We start from the raw sequence: 20,254 nt of genomic DNA, 5'->3' as shown, positions 1-20,254 counted from the left end.
ATCAGACCGAAGCCATAAGACAAGAAACACACTATTTTATTCTTCTAGAACACTTAAATATATTGTGTAACAGTCACAAAGAACTTTTAGGATATACCTATATAAACACAATATAAGTTTATCTTCCAGAAAAGCCAACCAACCCAAATACCAAAATCTGGACCGTGTCTCAACCAGCTCTGCGGCTGGTACCTCACTGGTAGTCATCCTTTACCTACCTTTGCTGCATAACAGGGCCTTGTGAGATAGAATTCAGGGATATTCATTCCGTCTTAGGAGAATGACACTGTAAATAACTTAAATACCACTGCCTCTCATGTGGTCAAAACAGAGCATCTAAAGAAAAACACCGACTCACATTTACCAGGAATGGATTCACTGGGTAACCACCCGAACTCCTCGGAACTCACACGTGAAGCCCAGCTCTGCGATCACTGCTACCACCTTGCTCCCACCTTGCTCGCTGGCACGATCCAAGGACGCCTGGATTAAGATAAACGCCTTAAGTAGCAGTGCTGACACAATTCAGTTCCTAACGCTTATGTCAGAAGCGGCCCAGCCCCAGGTCAGGAAATAATACGACTGATACTAGAACCCACTGGTAAACATAAGTATCTTTAGGAGGTAGTGCTCCTTTTCCAATTGTAAAATTAATTCCCAAATTATTTTCCTCTTTTCACTGAACCAAACAGAAACAGGTGGAAAATAACTCCAAACAGCTGGAAAGTATGCAGAGCCATTATTACTTAAATATAATGAATTTAAAAAGACTTCGCAAGACAAATAAGATCACACTCTAGCAACACGAGACTTCTTTAAGGGAAAAGAACACACTTGTGTGCGCACACACATCATACAAGTGTACTTGGTCCCTGAGTGACGTGGGTGCTGCCAGCTCCTAGAATTGGTCTCCTTTTGCATCCCACGTTCTATGTCCTAACACTTCTCCACAGTGAGCAAGTTGGGTGATGGGGAGGCCTCCACACCTATTCTAAGGCAAGCAGCTTAGAGGCAGGAAAAAAAGGAGTTGATCAAAAAGGAGATTCTTCACACTACACTGAACAAACTTTTTGGAACAAATTAAGCACAGCATCATAAGAAACGCAGAGCACTGCCAGAAAAAAAAGAAAGAAACAGACTTTTCTTAATTCTGTTTCTTCCTACTTTAGTCACTCAGACTATTTCCATTATATTCCTCCAACACTTAAGCTGTCATCTCTAGTGAATTTCCCCACCCACCCCAATCATTTGAAAAACCTCTGGAAAAAAACCAAAAGTATAATCAACTTTGCCAAATGACATTCAGATTTTGTCCCCACCCTAATATTTGGCTATTCATCCTTATTTCTCGATCTCTTTCCATTCTTACTCCCTTTCCTTCTTCCCCCAACTACAAATATATCCCAGCAATTATTTCCTTTCTTCCCCACTCCCTACTCCTGAGATTTTCAACACTAAGTTTCTTCATTCCCCTCGTCCCACCTTCAATTCTCTCAATACAAAAAGTCAAGAAATGTACAAAATCATAAGTCTTCAAGATGCAGAATTTAATACGCTGAAGACTTCTTGTAGAGAAATTTTTCCAAGAAAAACAAAAACAGGATTCTCCATCACCTACTTTTCAGACAGCCCTCCAGGAGCCCTCCCGTCAGCTGTTTTATATGGTTTCTTCTAGATTAACTAAGGTCAAACAGAGGTGACGGTGAGTCTGAGGCTGTGTGTGCCAGTATATTGTCTGAATCCATAACAACTGCCTTAAAAAGGACATCTAAATACCCACTGACCAAGGCAATGTGCAAATCATGCTAGACTTGCTTTTTCTGCAGAGATATTCCTGAAATCCGCATTACCCGCAGGACTATCAACTCACAGAGAGGAGAGAGGAGGCCATGTTCCCTAATTTGCCTTAACTGCGTTCAGAACTCTTTTACCAAGTTTTAGTAATAATAGGGTGAGCCTACAAGGTGCTCTGCTAGTACTATGGAGATGAGACAAAGCAGAGGGGAGAGAGGTAGAAGGAAAGAAGGAAAGTAACAAGACAACATCCTTGTCCTTGAGGAGCTGAGAGTCCAGACTGCTCATTCACACAACCCCGTGGAAAGTTAACATTCATAATGTGCCCACATTTCAAGATAACAGTTGAAGAAATGCCGTTAAGACTTGTGTGAGAAATTGCCAAAGGAATTATACAGCTAAGAACTACAGGAATTCAGCAAAATAAGGCAAATGTAATTCCAGAGTAGAAGAAATCTGGCATAGGAGATGATAACTAACAGTTTGGCAAAACCACTAAAAAGTTTGAAGACATTTATTGTTTTAACATGGCAGAAAAGAAACACTTCAGAGACACTTACGCTTAGTGTAAAACATACATTTTTCAGCTTCACTCCTTTCAGGTTCACATCAAATAATCCTAAAAGAGCAGCAATCCAGCCATCTCATAATGGTTTCTAAACTTCTCCAAATCACTTGGGGCAAATTAATTTAAGTACACAGGTGTGTTTGTGTAGTCTCAATGTTTCACTTTTTTTCAGACTCAAAGTTATATGAGATGGATTAAATAAATTCTCTGGGGCCATGCTATCTAATTTATCCTAGAGGATAATACTTCACAAATTTTCACCAGTAAAATAGGCAGAATGGGATAGTTACAAGTATACTGGGCTAGGTGGAACCAGTTCTGATTCCAGCTCTGAAAGTCATGGGAATTAAGAGCAAGTCATTTAACTTCATTTTACTAAATTTTCTCATCTATAAAATAAAGACAGGGAGGATTCATTACCTCTTAAAGTACCTCATAGTTCTAAAGTTCTACATTCTAAAAAAACTACTTGGCATGGCAAAACCAAACATATAGTATGAGCCCTACTTTGTGAAATGTATACAAATGTGCATTTACTGAAGTATTTAAACCACTGAATGTACGGTTATAAATAATAAAAACAATATAATATTAAGTGATTATGTCTGAAAATAGGAATGAGGCTGGCTTTTATTATTTGTTTCTCTGTATTCCAAGTTCTATTCAACAAACACATACATTTATCGTGAAAAAGATTCAATCCCTTGAATCCAAGCTTGACATTTGGAATCAGAGCTCTTCAGCCTCTACAAAATACACTGGAAATCAGAGTTCTCTTGGAAACATGACAGGTCCGTCTTGGATTAGGGGGAAAGTAGAGGGGGAAAGCCCCTCAACTTTGTTTTTCCACAACTACTTTTCTCATCTAGTCTGAATCCCCTCCTCTGTCCCTACCCTTCCCCGTAAAAATCTCTTGGGAGTGACTGAACGCGAGTAACCTAAAACTGGAATTTCTGGAAGTGCGTGGTTTTCCCAAAGCACTGTATTTTCATCTCCCTACTTCCACACACACACCCAGAATTGGATTTCATACTTATTTTGCAACAAAACCTCACAGCAGTACTTAAACGTCCTTTAAAAAAAAAAAGAAAAGAAAAAAAAAGGCATGGGCAGCCTATATTGGAAAAAAAAAAAAAAAAGAATGATTTGGCACCTGTGGAGGTGATGTCATTACCAGCCATGGCTCTGAACTGTCTCTGGAATGCAGCTTAGGCCACCCAATGCTATTTAACATAAAACACAGTCTTTCCTGGCCCAAGAAACCTCACAGTCACACTTGACTGTACCCTGCTCAGGAATCCAGCATTTACAACTTTTTAGCTTTAAACATTTCGTAGAGCACAGCAGATACAATCAGCACCATCCTTGAAAGTCAAACTTGAGCAGCTCTAAACCGTTCTTCAACATCCAGCAGGCCTGAGAAGGACTAATTCTGCATGCCTGTCTATAGGCAATTCCTGACTCATGATCGGCCAGATTTTGAGTCATTGCATTGGGGGGAAAAAAACCATACATGCACGCCAACCCAAGATGAAGTGAGGACTTGGTTGGGGACAGAGTGAGCACACTGGGGGAATGAGATGAGGATGACAAAAGTGAAGCTGGAGATGAGAGCCTCAATCCTTATTCTGTAAAATGAAGCTAAGAAAATCTAATTCCTGGCTATCTGTACAGATAAGATAATATAGAATGACGGTTTCTGACATAAAGTAAACTCTAAGTAAATGTTAGCTATTATTATCTTTCCCCGGCAGAAACAGTCATTAAAGGGAATATTAACTCCCCAAGCCTGCTTAAGAAGGTCCAATTAATCTATAACACACCTGAAAGTACTTGAAAACTTAACTGCAAATTTTAACACTTCTAAGGAAAACACACATAAGGAGTTTCAACTAAAATACATTTGCTCCCCAGAAGAATGAGTGAGGGATGACCCTTTCTGCCCTCCTTCATTCACACTAGACAGCCCGATGAAGAATCCTGATCCCACCACTGCTCCAGCCAGGGGCCCACCCAGAGATCGGGTACCTGACCAGGGGCTGGCATGGCAACTCTTAGAAACTGGGAATAAAGATCCGCGGGAAACTGGGCCTCTGCCCAAACCACCTAACTCCCCACTCCACAGTGCCCTGATCCCTTTTTTAAGAGCCACGGAACTGCGGCCACCTGCTTCCCACTGCCAACGCCTGACCAACATGGTCCAATACGAAGGGAAACGAAACTCTCCACCTCCCAGAGTTCAGTCTAGAAAGCCACACAAGGCCTTACAATTTACTGTCAAGATTTTACTACTCACAGCAATGGGAGATGGACCAGGAACATCCAGATGTGTTTGTCTGCTTCACGTTTCTAAAGGCAAAGCCAAGATCACACTGGGATGCTAATGTTTTTTTAAAAATCATCAAGACAGCAGAAGGAGAAAGAAGCCGGAACTTCTATCTCACAATTCCCACAACTGTCTGCTTTTACTGAGTTTTGCCCCCTCACAACCCTCTAAAAATTAATTTTCAATTTTCTACGGCTGATTACGTGTTATGTGGTCACCGTAACTCTAAGTTTCAGAACGCTCTCTCCCTATGACCCAGAGCACATCAAAATCCCCCTCTCCTCACCCCGCAGCTTTTCCAGAATTACAGGATCTTGGCGATGACCCACACGCCGACTTTTTTCCAATCTATTTCCCTCAGTCTGACGGGGAAGCTCCACAGACCCAGTGCTGAGCCAGAAGGTCAATCGATACCTGGGTCATACTTTTCTCTACCACCCGACCACGTGTAGTCTCTACTAGGGGAGAGGCGGGCTGAATCCCAAACCTAGAATGCATTCCAAATCGAAATCGTTTTTATTACCCGTACTCCTACCTACTCCTTTCTCTAAGGCACAGAGCAGAAGAGCAGAGGGTGGGTGTGTGTGTGTGCGTGTGCGCACATGCGTGCACGTTGGTCCCTACTTTAAAAGTGAACCCCATGATCCTGCCCTCCGCACCCTCAGTTACCCATTCCCACGCTTCCCAAACACTAGCTTTCAATTTTTTTGTGACCCAGAGTAAAACATTTACATCCCAACCCAGTTCACAAATACACAGTAAACACACCCAGTTTTAATGGAAACAGTTTTCAAATGGTCGCTCTGATCAGGCCTAAGCCTAGGCAGTCTGTGCCAAATCCAGCCCAGCCCCTCTCCGCAGTGAGCCTTCTCCCTGCCAGCGGGCTGCCTCAGCGGAAAAGGGGCACCTCTTTCCTCCCACTCCCCTTTCTCTTTCTTCTCCCAAGGGGAAGATTCCTGCAGTGGCAGAGCTCCGCTCCAGCCAGGGAGGTGGATCCAAGGTACGATAACTGCTGATGGAAAGCTTCTCCCAAAGGGGAAGCCTTCTTTTTTCACTTCAGGTAAAATTCTGTGTAGGCTAGATAAGGCCCCAACTCTCATGTTGTTTATTCATTTTCTAAATGCCAGCCATGACCTTCTAAAATGATTTCTTGGAAAATCCTGCCCCAGACCTATATATGATTCTACCATTATCTCACTTTCGTTCGTCCCAACCTCTGATCCCCTTCCGCCCTGCTTCTTGAACCACCACCCCCAACTACTTTGGCCCTGAGCAGCCTGTGCCTCCACCACCTTCCCGCTGCCCTGTCTTCACTACCCTCCTTCCGCAGCTTGGATTCCACGGGCCACCACCAGACCCTCAGCTCCCAGCCCTGCTGTCCTCCAGCACATCTGTGTGCTCTGTGGCTCCACCTGACTCTGGCCCTACTTCAGCCTTGCACCCATGCCGCCAAACAAAAAACACGTGATGATGATAACTTTTCTCCATTCAAATTCACGGCCACGAACTTTAACAGGACTCTTAGAGATCTCCAGATACATCCTACGACATACATCCTACATCCTACCCACACCGCCACTCACCTGGACATAGATTTCACACTTACACATAAAGCCAAAAAAATGACAGACAAAAAATATATGACACTGGATATTGGATCTTCCTATGATCTCAGCCACAATCTTACTACAGCTGTCCTCCAATAAGGAAAACCAGAGAGTGTTCAACAAAGTCAATGTTATAAGAAATTAAAAAGTTACTAGCCATTCTTTTTCTTAAAAAATCTGCCCAGTACAAGGCTGACTTCCAATATTAACAAGTTTAAGGGCATTTAACCATTAGAGAAGAAAAGAATAAGTCTTGGTTTTCTCTTATCTTACAAAAATGTTTGGTAATATTCTCTCCTCAATTCTCTTACCAAAGTAGTCCATGTACAACTCTGCCCTGCCTCTCTAATCACTGTCAGGCATAACAGTTCATTGTCCAAATATAATTTGTTCAGCCATGCAAACACCTGTGCAATCAGGCATGTTCAATTTGCAAGGGACAAGTCCAACGGCGTGGCCACAGCGATAAGCACTGGTGCCTGGCTAGTGGGCCTTTTGCTGAAAGAAACAGCTTTTCCCATAATTATCTCTATTTTGAATCAAAATGTCTAATAAATGTTTTTATGTAATTCAACAGAAAGACAAAACAGGTGCATTACAGAGTTGCTGTTTATTCTAACCCAGGCCACTAACAGTGGCACTCAGGCACATAATAAACCCCAGAGTAAAATAAAGCTGTGTCTCTTGAAATTCAAGGGCCAGGAGAAGTGAAAGCTAAGGAAGCAAATTTGCCCAAGGAGGCAATAAAAGGTCAAGACCAGAACTCAATGTGGTGTAAGAGAGCTGCCACAGGGAAATCACTGCAGGGTTTCAAGGGTTATTTCTATCACTTTAAAACTCAGTTCCTGCGACTTCCCTGGTGGCACAGTGGTTAAGAATCTGCCTGCCAATGCAGGGGACACAGGTTCGATCCCTGCTCCGGGAAGATCCCACGTGCCGCGGAGCAACTAAGCCCGTGCGCCACAACTACTGAGCCTGCGCTCTAGAGCCCACGAGCCACAACTACTGAACCCGTGTGCCGTAACTACTGAAACCCACGCACCTAGAGCCCGTGATCCACGCCAAGAGAAGCCACTGCAATGAGAAGCCCGTGCACTGTAACGAAGAGTAGCCCTTGCTCACCGCAACTAGAGAAAGCCCGCACACAGCAATGAAGACCCAACGCAGCCAATATCTATCTATCTATCTACCTACCTACCTATCTCAGTTCTTGCTGAAGGGGGGCCGTACACGACCTGACTACTCAGTTGAGAAATCTAGACTGAAATCACATATGCCAGAAAATAGGCAGATTTGAGAACATGCAAAGGCTATATGCCCTTCAGAGCAAGAGGAACCTCAGGTCAAAGACATGAACACCACTTAGACCTGCAGATATGGCCGAGGCCACGGGCTAGCCTTCCCGCCTCAGTCACCCAGACTGCTAACATTTAAAAAAAAAAAAAAAAAAAATGTGCACAGCACAAGCAACACCAATAAGGTCATGTTAACATAACAATTCCCACCCTTCACTTACTTAGGCTCCTTTCCCAGCCCCTGAGTTTCCAAAGCTCTACCAACTGTCTTCTGTTACTGAGTTTTAAGATTCCTAAGGTGTATCTTCCTCCTCCCTCCCCCTCCTCCTCCATTCATCCACTCCATGTGTGGGGAATGGCCACTATATACCGAGCACTGTGCTGGGACACATAACCTAGTAAGGGCCGCAGGAGAGGAAGCCAATGATTACAATTCACTCTGAGAAATACCTACTTAAAGCGACCTGCAAAAAAGCAGACGAGCAGAGAATGATGGTGAAATCCATCTCTGAAGGATGAAGATGCAAAGAAAGGAGGTACAGCATCCCAAGTACTTGCAAAGACATCAAGATACGGTACAGGTTGCTCCTTGCAACTTGTTACATTTAATCAAAATCACAAAGGTTAGGCCCAAGAATTCACAAGACAAAATGCAAAAGTCAGTCAATTTCCCTACCAATATGACAGCTATGCAATAGCTACTGGACCTAGAGATTTCTTCTTTTTCAGATTATCTGAAAATTCCATTCATCCATTCTATTTGTTTTCAGTTTACAAAAGCTAGTCAACAGTTGGCACTGTAGGTATGTGTGGGCCTATGAAGATCACTCACAATTGTAACCTCTCAACTCAATATAACGGTGAGAGGCACACTACGATCTTCATTCCAGTCAAAACTTTGGTGGGTATTCCTTCCATTCTTTTGCTTTTCTCCCACCCCAAGCTAAGGTATTTCATGTACCATTCTTAATAGGTAGTCAACTAATCCTGGCTAAGATAATGGCAGCTAATAGTTGACGGTGTGACCTCGTCTAGGTCAGCATAGGGGATGAAGATAAGGAGCAGCTAGAAGACAGAATCCAGCACAAGGTCAACTTGTGTCATTTGGCTTAGGGCTAGGTGAGCAGACAGATGGATAGCCTCTTCCGCCACCTCTAGAAAAGAGAATAAAAACTTGCCAAATTAACAGAGTTGTTTTTTTATTTAAAAAAAATTTCACAGGACTTCCCTGGGTGCACAGTGGTTAAGAAGCCACCTGCCAATGCAGGGAACGCGGTTCGAGCCCTGGTCCGGGAAGATCCCACATGCCGCGGAGCAACTAAGCCCAGGCGCCACAGCTACTCAGCCTGCACTCTAGACCCCGCGAGCCACAACTACTGAAACTCGTGCTCTGCAACAAGAGAAGCTACCGCAATAAGAAGCCCATGCACAGCAAAGAAGACCCAACACAGCCAAAAATAAATAAATTAATTAAATAAATTTTTAAAAATAAATCTCACAGAAACAGTTTCTAATAAGATTTGGTCTGTGCCCTACGTTAGCTAGGTCAGGGTATTTCAACCTCTGCACTCTTGACATTTTGGCCAGATAATTCTTCGTTGTCTGAAGAGCTGTCCTGTGCATCGTAGGATGTTTAGCAGCATTCCTGGCCTCTACACAGAGATGCTAGTAGTGCATCAAGTCATGGCAATCAAAAATGTCTCCAGGGCTACCCTGGTAGCACAGTGGTTGGGAGTCCGCCTGCCGATGCAGGGGACGTGGGTTCGGGCCCAGTCCGGGAGGATCCCACATGCCGCAGAGCGGCTGGGCCCGTGAGCCATGGCCGCTGGGCCTGCGCGTCCGGAGCCTGTGCTCCGCAATGGGAGAGGCCACAGCAGTGAGAGGCCCGCGTACCTAAAAAAAAAAAAAAAAAAAAAAAAAAAGTCTCCAGACATTGCCAAATGTTCCCTACAGAACAAAAATCACCTACCCATCCCCATCCCGGTTGAGAATCACTGTGCTAGATTATGAGCACCAGCCTATTTACTAAATAAAGAAGACACTGATGTTCATGAACAGGGCAAAATATTAAAAGGGTGATGCCTTAATCAGCTATTGCAGTTTAACGAAAAGCTAACAGATATCCCCAACAGAAGAGGGAGGTCAAAATTAAGGCCAAAAAAGTAAAGTCTGGAGCATTTAGGCAACAATAAGTATACAGATGCTCGGGTCTGGTGAAAGCTGCAACTGAAAAAGAGTTTAGTGAAAACATTAAAACTAAATCAAACCAAGTCTATCTTTATTCCACATATCCAAGCCCATTCTACCAAAAAAAAATCTTTAACAGATTTTAATTCTACAAAATGAGTATCTGAAATAGTAACTATTCTGATACAATTAGTAACGCACAGACCAGACTCCAAATCCTGGCCCCTTTCAACCATTTTCTAGTTACCTGATACTTACCCTAAGCTTTTTCCCTCTCCAGAGAAGTAAACGACATGGCCAATATAAGGACATGAGCATGGAGCCCGGCACACTGTCAGTACCATCAAGTGGTAATTGCCAGTAGTTTCACATATGTTTCATAAACATACTTCTAATACAAAATGGAACACGCCGCCCAAGTGAACTAAGAAAACACACGCGTAATAAGTTAACTTTAAAAATCCATTCCTGTAAAAAAAAATCCATTCCTGTAAAAACAACACACACCTTAGATGCCAAGATTTACCTACATTTTTTTTTTTTTTTTTTTTTTTTTTTTTTTTGCGGTACGTGGGGCTCTCCCGCCGCCGAGCACAGGCTCCGGACGCGCAGGCCCAGCGGCCATGACCCACGGGCCCAGCCGCTCCGCGGCACACGGGATTCTCCCGGACCGGGGCACGAAGCCGCGCCCCCTGCATCGGCAGGCGGACTCCCAACCACTGCGCCACCAGGGAAGCCCTACCTGAACTTTTTAAGGCAGGAGAAAAACAGATTACCCTCCAAGCCCATGGTTACAGTAAAAGCAAAGTATAAATGCTGCCCTTTTTTAAGTACTACACTATGCACCACTTGGGCTACCTCCAAATATATTTCCCCAGGTTTTTATCCAAGTCAACCAAAACACCACTTTAAGCAGTTGAGTTTTAAAATTCACTATATAAAATTTCTACAAAGCCCAACAATCAAGTAGGAAAGAAGAGCGTTTTCTCACACATACCCAGAACCAGTTTGCAGTTGCTGTTTTTGCCTCACAGAAGTTGTTTTCCAGCCACAAGCTACTACAAATTGTTCAGACCTTTTGGCAGCAACACAGGAAACTGCCCTTTTCACCCGTTCTCCCACAAAAATGTAGTCAATTTCTAGGCAGGCCCATCTCTCAAGGCTACTTGCTTTAAACGGAGCCAAATACACACCGTTTTTCATTTAGCCATATGAAATGGCCCCAAATATCTTGCTTTTTTGTGAAGAAAGCTGAAAGTCACCAGAAGACCTGTGGGCAAAGCTCTGTATTAAGTGAGCTCATGAACTGCTAACCCCACACTTTACGCCGCATTTGAAATTTACAGGGCATTTGGCATCACAGCTGTTTCTGTTTTATCCAAATCGACCAGGATGCAATAGGCAAACATGTGAAGCCATTTCCTGAGCTTAATTGGCCTTGGCTTCTCACTATTCTCAACTTGTCATGTTTCAAATAAGTAGTCAAAGTAGGTACATCTGCCTTTTGATTAAAAAAAAAAACCTCATATCTTCTCTTTGAATCTAGGATTTTTCTACAGTCTTAAGGATCACATAAAGCCACAAAGATGAAGTTTGTCTCAGCTTAATATTCAGGCATACAAAATCAATCTATATTTTTCTCCTTCAATTATTTCAGCTGAGGTGAGGGCAGGAGGTGGTAAATTCCTCAACAGCTGTAACGTATTTAACTTCTAAAAATAAAGGCAAAATTGCCTTTTGAATGCAAAATAAAAGAAGAACCTTTGAAAACCAGGAATTCCTTTGTATCCCATTTGGCTTAAAATTTCACAAATCATTTATAAATAAACAAATCCAAAATAAACAAACAAACAAACTGACCCAAATGGCAAAAAGGCATCTGCAGTTACTCACAAAATAAAGCTGGACACTACTCTGCCCTGGGAGAGTCAAATGCCAAAATGCAATCTGGTGAACCGAGCTCATAATTCACAAACTGAAAAAGAAAATCAGCCCAGTATTTTACAGGGAACATTTCCTGTCTCCCCAGAATGACTTACAACCTCAAACAAGTTCCAATCATGACGCAAAGGTAACTTCTCCAAAAGGGTACAATGTCAGAAACTGTCCAGAAACCACACAGACAAAAATGATAAGCAAAGGAAACTCGATTCAATTACACACACCCATTGCTTTGATTTAATAAAAGACAACCATATTTTTCAGAGTCCAGTATTAACAGTAATTTAAAATATGTTCAAGTTCAGAACTCCTTTTCAAAGGTACACTAAATTTTTCCAGCAAATAAATCCTACAGACTATACTGGGAAGAAAACTAGAAGGCAAACCAAGGAATCCAAATTGAAAATTCAAAGGCAAAATCTTACCTGTCTAGTAGGTAAAGAGCCCTGGCTTGCCTGAAGCTAGTAAGTACAGGAGGCACACCCTGTAGGTTATCTTTCCAATTTAAATAGATAAATTGCAGGTGTAAAACAAGCACTAGTTGAGAACATGCTTTCATTCACTACTTGCCTTAACCAGTAATAAGCCAGACCATCTTTCATCTCCTTCCACAAAACAGAATACCAAAGAGATTTCTGCACTACTGTTATCAGCTTAACAGCATCTTCAAAGTACATCTAATTGTTAACGTTTCTGAGAAAGTGTCTATTGAAGGAGTAGGAAGAAATGGCCTCCTTCTTAGAGATTTCTTTACCCTGGGGGGTCTGAGGTAGTCAACACCAGCATGAAACAGGCTGTAAGACAATCACCAAAGAAAGAAAAAAGAATCATTCCTTGAGTTAACTGCCTACATCTTCACAAGACTTACTTTCGAATAAGTAAACAACAGAAGAACAGCTGCCCCGAGGTTATCCAGAGGCCTGGCATAAGAAGTCAAAGCACTCAAGTTCACTATTCAAACACATGGGTTTTCTGGCCCATGTCAGAAAAGTTCAGCCTGCGAACTGTTTAATTCAGATTTGAGCTAAACGGGCAATTAAAAAATTTCTTTACTACTGTTACATTTTTTAATTTCTCACACCACTAGAAAACTCATCCTAAAATATAATTGGACTCTTTTAAACAGCAAAAGAGATGAAAAATGTAGAATCGGTCACTAATTTCTGTCAGTTCTCATCCTGCTTTCACCTATATTCAATTAGTATTTGTTGTGCAGTTACTACATTAAAAAGCACAGCTAACACTGAGAGGGGTAAAGACTGCACAGGACAGAGGTGTATTCACTACCAAATAGGTGATGTCTGCATCTGTATTTTTTTTTTTTTTTTTTTTTTGCAGTACGCAGGCCCCTCACTGTTGTGGCCTCTCCCGTTGCGGAGGCTCCGGACGCACAGGCTCAGCGGCCATGGCTCACGGGCCCAGACGCTCCGCGGCATGTGGGATCTTCCCGGACCGGGGCACGAACCCGTGTCCCCTGCATCGGCAGGCGGACTCTCAACCACTGCGCCACCAGGCAAGCCTGCATCTGTCTTTACACATAGTAAGTTGAGGGTGTTTTGTGTGTTTTTGTTTTCTTAAGTATCTCTGTGTGGTTTACTTTCTATATGGCAAGAGCACTGAAGATCCTTCATGTGTCTAAATAAAAAACTCTATACACATTTGGTTTCAATAAAGCCAGCAGTCTCTTGAAGATAGGTTCCAGCCATGAATTGTCCACATTTGTGTGCTGGAAAGGGTGAAAAGGGCAGTTTTCTGTGTTGCTGCCAATGGGCTGAACAATTCGCAGTAGCTTGTGTTACAGAAGAAGACCTTCAAGCTGGCTTGCTATACTTGTGCAAAATAACATGCTTTTTCTCCATTTACTCTTATTTTGTTACACCTTTTCCAGTAAAACCCTTCCCTGGCATTTTATACTCATGGTTTTAAATGATCTTGCCTAGGAAAAGAGTGTTTGAAAGTAACGCTTAACAGGTTAACTGAAAACCAATTTCAGCACACACCTAACATTTGAGCATTAAAAGTCTTTCTAGTCTTCTCCATCTATAATATTAATACAGTACTAACTTTGTCCAGGTATTCACTTCTGGGAAGTTCTTCCTGAATGCATCCGGCAAACATTTAGTAAGCACTCAGTAAGGAAACACACACATACACCACCAGGCTGTTTATGCACTGTGGAGAATACCAAAATGAATGAGAAAAGCTCACAGCCCTTAAGAAACTAATCTAGTAATGCAGAGAAAGAGAAAGGGCAGAACTCTGAGGCTGGAGGCGGGGGAGGTGTCAGAGAATCTGTTTTCTGTAAATTTACTGGATGGTTCTTGTGCATACTAAGGTTTAAGAACTAAGGTTTAATGTTTAAGAACTAAGATTTAAGGTTTGAGAACTGTATTCACCCCCGCCCCCAAAACGCAATAAATTAGTAAGTCATTATTCACTTAAAAAAACAAAAAAAAAAGACTCAACACTAGATCACTCCAATTAGACAGTCACTATAGCTATATTTAAAATATCACTCCTTATGCTGCATAAATTAAGTACACCTAGACATTAAATTGTGTATTGGAAAAATATAAAACTATGATAAAAAGAACTAAACTAAAACTCAGGTTAAGTCCAACTAATGCCACTTAATTTGAATAAGAATTAAAATCCTGCCTATTATCTCAGAAAGCAATTAGAATAATTAAGTGAAAATATACATGAAAATGTTTTGCAAAGTGCTTTAAAAGCTTAGCTTATTATTGGTCAAGGAGCAGCTCTGTTTATCATATCCACAGTAAAGAAGACCCTGTCAGGAATAAAAGAGGCAATGAACTAACACTGGTCGGATTTTAAAAATCTATTTTTGGCTTCCAGAACCTTTACTGATGAGTAGAAAATATCTGCCCAGGTTTGCATCTCTCAGTAGCTAGGTGGTGACATTATCTGACATAGCTTCAATACTGCTTTCATACTTAATATAAATATTATCATCACATTCATAGCCTGCATTTTTAGTTCAAGACTAAGTTTTTCAGATTTATCTGTGCTCATCTATGTAACTTCACGTAGTTCATATATTTAAGTCATAACATGTCAATGACCGCTTCTTCCATGTCTCCGTGCAAAGGTACAGGAATCTCTAGGGTTCCTACCTAGTGGAATGCGGGCTAGTGTGATACTGTCAATTTTACTTGATATTGCCAAAATGTTCTCCCAGGATGGTTGTCCCAATTTATATTCTCACCAACAGTGAATGATAATAACAATTTCTCTACATGTTCCCCACCACTTGAGATTTTTAGACTTATGGTTATGGTTAAGTCTCTGTTTTAACTTGGATTTCCTAGCTATTAGTGCTTACTGGCCATTTGGTTTCCAGTTCTGTGAATTGCCTCCAGTCATCCTCAATTTTTCTATTAGGTTGTCTTTCTTATTAATTTATAGGAATTGTTCACATAAGCTAGCTTTTAATCCTTATAGGATACAGGCTAGAACAGACCATTTTTCTCATATTACTACAAGTATGGGAGTAAGTGATTCATGGCTGACATGCCTAGCCAAGAACGTCACCAAGGAACTGGCCTTTTTTTTTTTTTGCGGTACGTGGGCCTCTCACTGCTGTGGCCTCTCCTGTTGCGGAGCACAGGCTTCGGACGCGCAGGCTCAGCGGCCATGGCTCACGGGCCCAGCTGCTCTGCGGCACGCGGGACCCTCCCGGACCGGGGCACGAACCCATGTCTCCTGCAACAGCAGGCGGACTCTCAACCACTGCGCCACCAGGGAAGCCCGGAACTGGCCTTTCATCCTCCTGCTCTGCCATCTTTAACCAGTACCTTCAGCTTCTTCGTTGCAAGACAGCTGCTGCAGCTCTAGACATTATATCCATATTCCAGGCAGAAGGAGGGGACAAAAGGAAAGAGAAAAACCAGACCCCATATTCAGGAAGCAAAGCTTTCTCAGAAATTCTTAGCTTACATCTCATTGCTCACAGCTGATGACTTTTGAAGGACCTCAAAGAAGACAGCCTTTTTTTTTTTTTTTTGCGGTACGCGGGCCTCCCACTGCCGCGGCCCCTCCCGTTGCGGAGCACAGGCTCCGGACCCGCAGGCTCAGCGGCCATGGCTCACGGGCCCAGCCACTCCGCGGCATGTGGGATCCCCCCAGACCGGGGCATGAACCCGCGTCCCCTGGATCGTCTGGCAGACTCTCAACCACTGCGCCACCAGGGAAGCCCAAGACAGCCATTTTTAAATGGGCATAAAATTAGTAGAGTTAGTAAAGAAAGACGAAAAAGCAAGGTAGGCTACTAGTAATGTCTTTCAAACATGCTTTACAAACATATTCGTAGCCCTGTCGTTCCACTGCAGTATATTTTCATGTATGGAAGTTTATTTTAATAGAGTAAAATTCCTCAATCTTTTCCTTTATAATTTGGGCTGCTTCCTACTGCCAAACAACGCTTACATTTTCTTCTAAGAATTTTAAAGATTGGCTTTCCGCCTTTAAGCCTATCTATAATGAATTTGGGAATATGAAGTAAGGAATTAAATTTCATCTTTTTCCTGTATAAACAAATAAGTGGACATACCAGCCCTGTTGCTTTCACCTTTCCATACTGATTTAGACCACCTCTATAATATAACAAATTTCCTTCTATTAGTGTATATGAAGTTTCTCGCTTATAGCAGGTTCACTGGTCTAATTATCCTTGCCCAACAGTTTTTTGGTTTTGTTTTTTTATAAATTTATTTATTTATTTTTGGCTGTGTTGGGTCTTGGTTGCTGCGCATTGGCTTTTTCCAGTTGCAGCAAGCAGGGGCCACTCTTCGTTTCGGTGTGCGGGCCTCTCATTGCAGTGGCCTCAATCATTGTGGAGCACAGGCTCTAGGCGTGCGGGCCCCAGCAGCTGTGGCACGCAGGCTCAGTAGTTGTGGCTTGCGGGCTCTAGAGTGCAGGCTCAGTAGCTGTGGCTCACGGGCCCAGCCTCTCCACGGCATGTGGGATCTTCCCAGACCGGGGCACAAACCCGTGTCCCCTGCATTGGCAGGTGGACTCTCAACCACTGCGCCACCAGGGAAGCCCCACATGAATTTTAAGATCAACTGTTCCATAAAAACCCTGCGTGGATTTTGAGTGGACTTTCACTGAAATTATTGATGTATTCAGGGAAAACTGGTATGCGTATAAGAACAAGCATTCCCATCTATGGACAATGAACAGCTCTCCATTTACTCAGCAGCCATTGTTTTACATCCTTCAATGTTCCATAATTTATCCATAAAGGTTTTACACATCTTGTTAGATTTGTTCATAGATACTCTGCATTATTAGAACTAGAAATAAGATCTTCTTTACATAGCATTTTTAAGTTTGGCAATCCATGATTCAACTGAGTTTTGCACACAAATATTATATAAACCATGAAAAATAATGATTCTTCCTTTCCAATACTTATGCTCATTTCGTTCTTATATTGTATTGACAAGTTTCAAGAACCACATAAGTAATTTTTTACTTTCAACTTAAGAATATTATTATATTGTTAAGTATAAAGTTAAATATTATTTTGAAAAATATTATTTAGCATATTAGAAAATTATACTGCATTCCAAATTTAGTATTTTCAAGAATGTTGCCATTTCATAAAATGCCTTATCTAGCAAAACAATTATATGTTTCCCTTTCAGTTAGCAATATGATAAAATCTATTAAAGGAATATGAAATGGCATATTATTCTTACATTTTTGAATTCTACTTGGTTATAACAGACTTTTTTCCTTTATTTTACTGGGTCCTTACATACATTTATGAGTGACATTAGCCTATGGTTTTCTTTCTTTTTTTTTCCCCATTATTCTGGTCAGTATTTGTTATCAGAGTTATGTTGATCTTAATATTTTAAGAACAATGCTTTGATATAGTTCTAGAACAGGGAGTTTTCTGTTCCATGGTAATATGAAAACACTTCCCTATAGTTAGGCCCAGCAATTCATATTTTTTTATCTTTTCTATGATTATTATTTTCAAGATTTTCTATATCTTCTGGAGGAAAAATTTATATTTTTCTAGGATTATTTCTATTTTGTTGGTTATTTTTTAAATTATTACCAGAAGTATATCTTCAAAATATCTTCTATTAGGTCTAAGGGTGTAAAATTTTTTTCTCATTTTTTTTCCAGCTATAATAGCTAAATGTTTATCCTTTATTGGGCAACCTCCCATCTCTCCCCCACTCACAGAATTAGCTCTTAGGTACCAACTTCATTTTTTTTCCTCTTCTAACTTTTGTTCTTGTCATTAATTCCCTCTTCCTTATTTATCAGGACTTATTCTTGGTTCTCTTTCTATTGTCTTAAATGTAATGCTCAGTTCATTTCAGTTTTTTTTTTTCATTTAATATGACAGTAATTTAAAGCTATGAAAGTCTGGTTTCAGCTTTTGTGGCCTAGGTTTTGCTATGTAGTGTTTTCCTTGTTACTATGTTCTAAGTAATTTATAATTCTAGTTTTTATATTCTTCTTGACCCAAAGTGGTTTCCTCTTCCTCTATTGCTTACACGTATTCCAAGATGTTACAAACACTGGATTTATCCACAGTTGAATGAAATGACAACAAAAAGACCAGTGAATTGATTTTCCATGCATCTCTCTCCATATTTGGTGAGAGATGCCGATCAACAATTTAGGCTCACTCTCTATATGGCGTCAACTAGCCCATCGCTGATGATTATAATCAAAGTTGTTCAGTTTACTGATAGGATTTCCCATGAGCCCCTCGCCGTTCCACTCTCACTGTGCTGCTCACACTCTTAAAACAATTCTTGAGCTCACCTTGACCCCACCCTCTCTCACCCACTTAACGTGGTTTAGTGAAGCTCACCCGGAAGAATACCATGTCATTAGTGAAGCTCACCTGGAGGAATAACATTTCAGCAAGCATCATCTCAAGACTGGAGGACTTCCTATGTTATATGCTGGTGGTTCAAACTATCTGTTAGAAGCTATAGCAAGCAAGAGTAAATGAAAAACACTAAAAATCCTACATAGGCTCAAAGAACTGCATTCCAATACGCTCCTGAGCAAAACCCTGGTGAAAATCACCAAACTAATACAAAACAAAAAAACAAAAAAATCAGGAAATATGGAAGGTATACACCAAATACATAGCAACTTTTTTTTCTAAAAAAATAACAAACCAACCAACCAACCAACCCTAAGGAAAGAGGGAATCCCCTTTAAAAATGGTAATAATAAGAGCATCAGCTAATACTTCCCTAACACTTCCCATGTACCAGGCATTCTGCTGAGTTTTTGCATATATTAACTGATCTAATCCTTACTAAGACCCTATGAAGTCAGTTCCATTCTTGTTCCCCTTTCATAGATGATGAAACTAAAGCACACAGCTGGCTAAGTGACAAACCCAGGCATTCTAGTTCCAGTAGTGATCCTAATTACTACACTATACACCACATGCTCAATACCAGCTCCCATGGATAACTGTCTATCAGCTCTATAGTCAAACCTTCATAAAGTCTCTCATCAAAGGGAACAATCTCTTAATTGCTTTATTTTAAATAATAAATTACTAACATGCTTGAGTTCAAAACCTGGCTCAACCAATCAGCTGCTATACAAATGATTTACTCTCCTCAGTTTCCTCATCTGCAAAATGAATTTTTTTAACTTTTTTTTTTAATAAATTTATTTTATTTATTTATTTTTGGCTGTGTTGGGTCTTCGTTGCTGTGTGCGGGCTTTCTCTAGTTGCAGCGAGCGGGGGCTATTCTTTGTTGCGGTGCACGGGCTTCTCATTGCGGTGGCTTCTCTCGTTGTGGAGCATGGGGTCTAGGCACGCAGGCTTCAGTAGTTGCAGCACGTAGGCTCAGTAGTTGTGGCTCACGGGCTTTAGAGCACAGGCTCAGTAGTTGTGGCGCAAGGGCTTAGCTGCTCCGCGGCATGTGGGATCTTCCCGGACCAGGGATCGAACCCTTGTCCCCTGCATTGGCAGGCGGATTCTCAACCACTGTGCCACAGGGAAGCCCTGCAAAATGAATATTGATAGCACCTATCTCATAAATTGAGTGTGGGCTTTAAATGACTTAAAACATTCTATTTATATTACAGAACCTGGTACACGGCAAGCAATCTGTGTCAGAACCATTATAAGAATAGTGTAATCACCATTAATCCATTGTTCCTAGGGGGTATTTCCTTCCAATTATAAAAAGTCATCATATGTAAGCCTTTTAAAAATCTTTTAAAAATCAAATTCTATAAGACACTGTGGATATTACATATATTAAGTAATCAAATATGTCTCTGGATAAAATTCTTGTGATATCATCATACCAGACTCAACTCTAGAGCATGATTTCCATGAAAACAGGAATTTGTGTCTGTTTTGTAAATCATTCTATTTCCATCACTTACAACACTGCTCGGCACCAATATGTGTTTGTAGAATAAATGAGTAAAAAAGTGCTTAATCTCAAGCAATTTAGAAGGAAATGAAGATGTTACGTCCTGGAAAACTATGTTAGATAAAAAC

The 20,254-nt window shown here is 41.3% G+C and overlaps 1 protein-coding gene across 10 annotated transcripts in view; it reads right to left on the bottom strand.

Moving 5' to 3' along the window:
• Positions 1-20,254, bottom strand: part of EPB41L2 (erythrocyte membrane protein band 4.1 like 2) — a 214,652-nt gene that overhangs the window by 154,199 nt on the left and 40,199 nt on the right. For 6 of the 10 annotated variants that reach the window (XM_060029969.1, XM_060029958.1, XM_060029965.1 and 3 more), the window contains exon 2: positions 359-483. The exons of 3 other annotated variants lie outside the window; for them this stretch is intronic. The gene's annotated coding sequence lies outside the window, so the exon portion shown is untranslated. Of the gene's footprint in view, positions 1-358; positions 484-10,774; positions 11,448-20,254 lie in introns of those variants that run through there. One more of the 10 variants, XM_060029962.1, reaches the window with a different exon arrangement.

This window comes from Delphinus delphis, chromosome 14, assembly GCF_949987515.2.
Source record: "Delphinus delphis chromosome 14, mDelDel1.2, whole genome shotgun sequence".
Lineage (NCBI taxonomy): Eukaryota > Metazoa > Chordata > Mammalia > Artiodactyla > Delphinidae > Delphinus > Delphinus delphis.
Note: the sequence above shows the minus strand (reverse complement) of the source record. Positions and strands in the feature narration are given on the sequence as shown.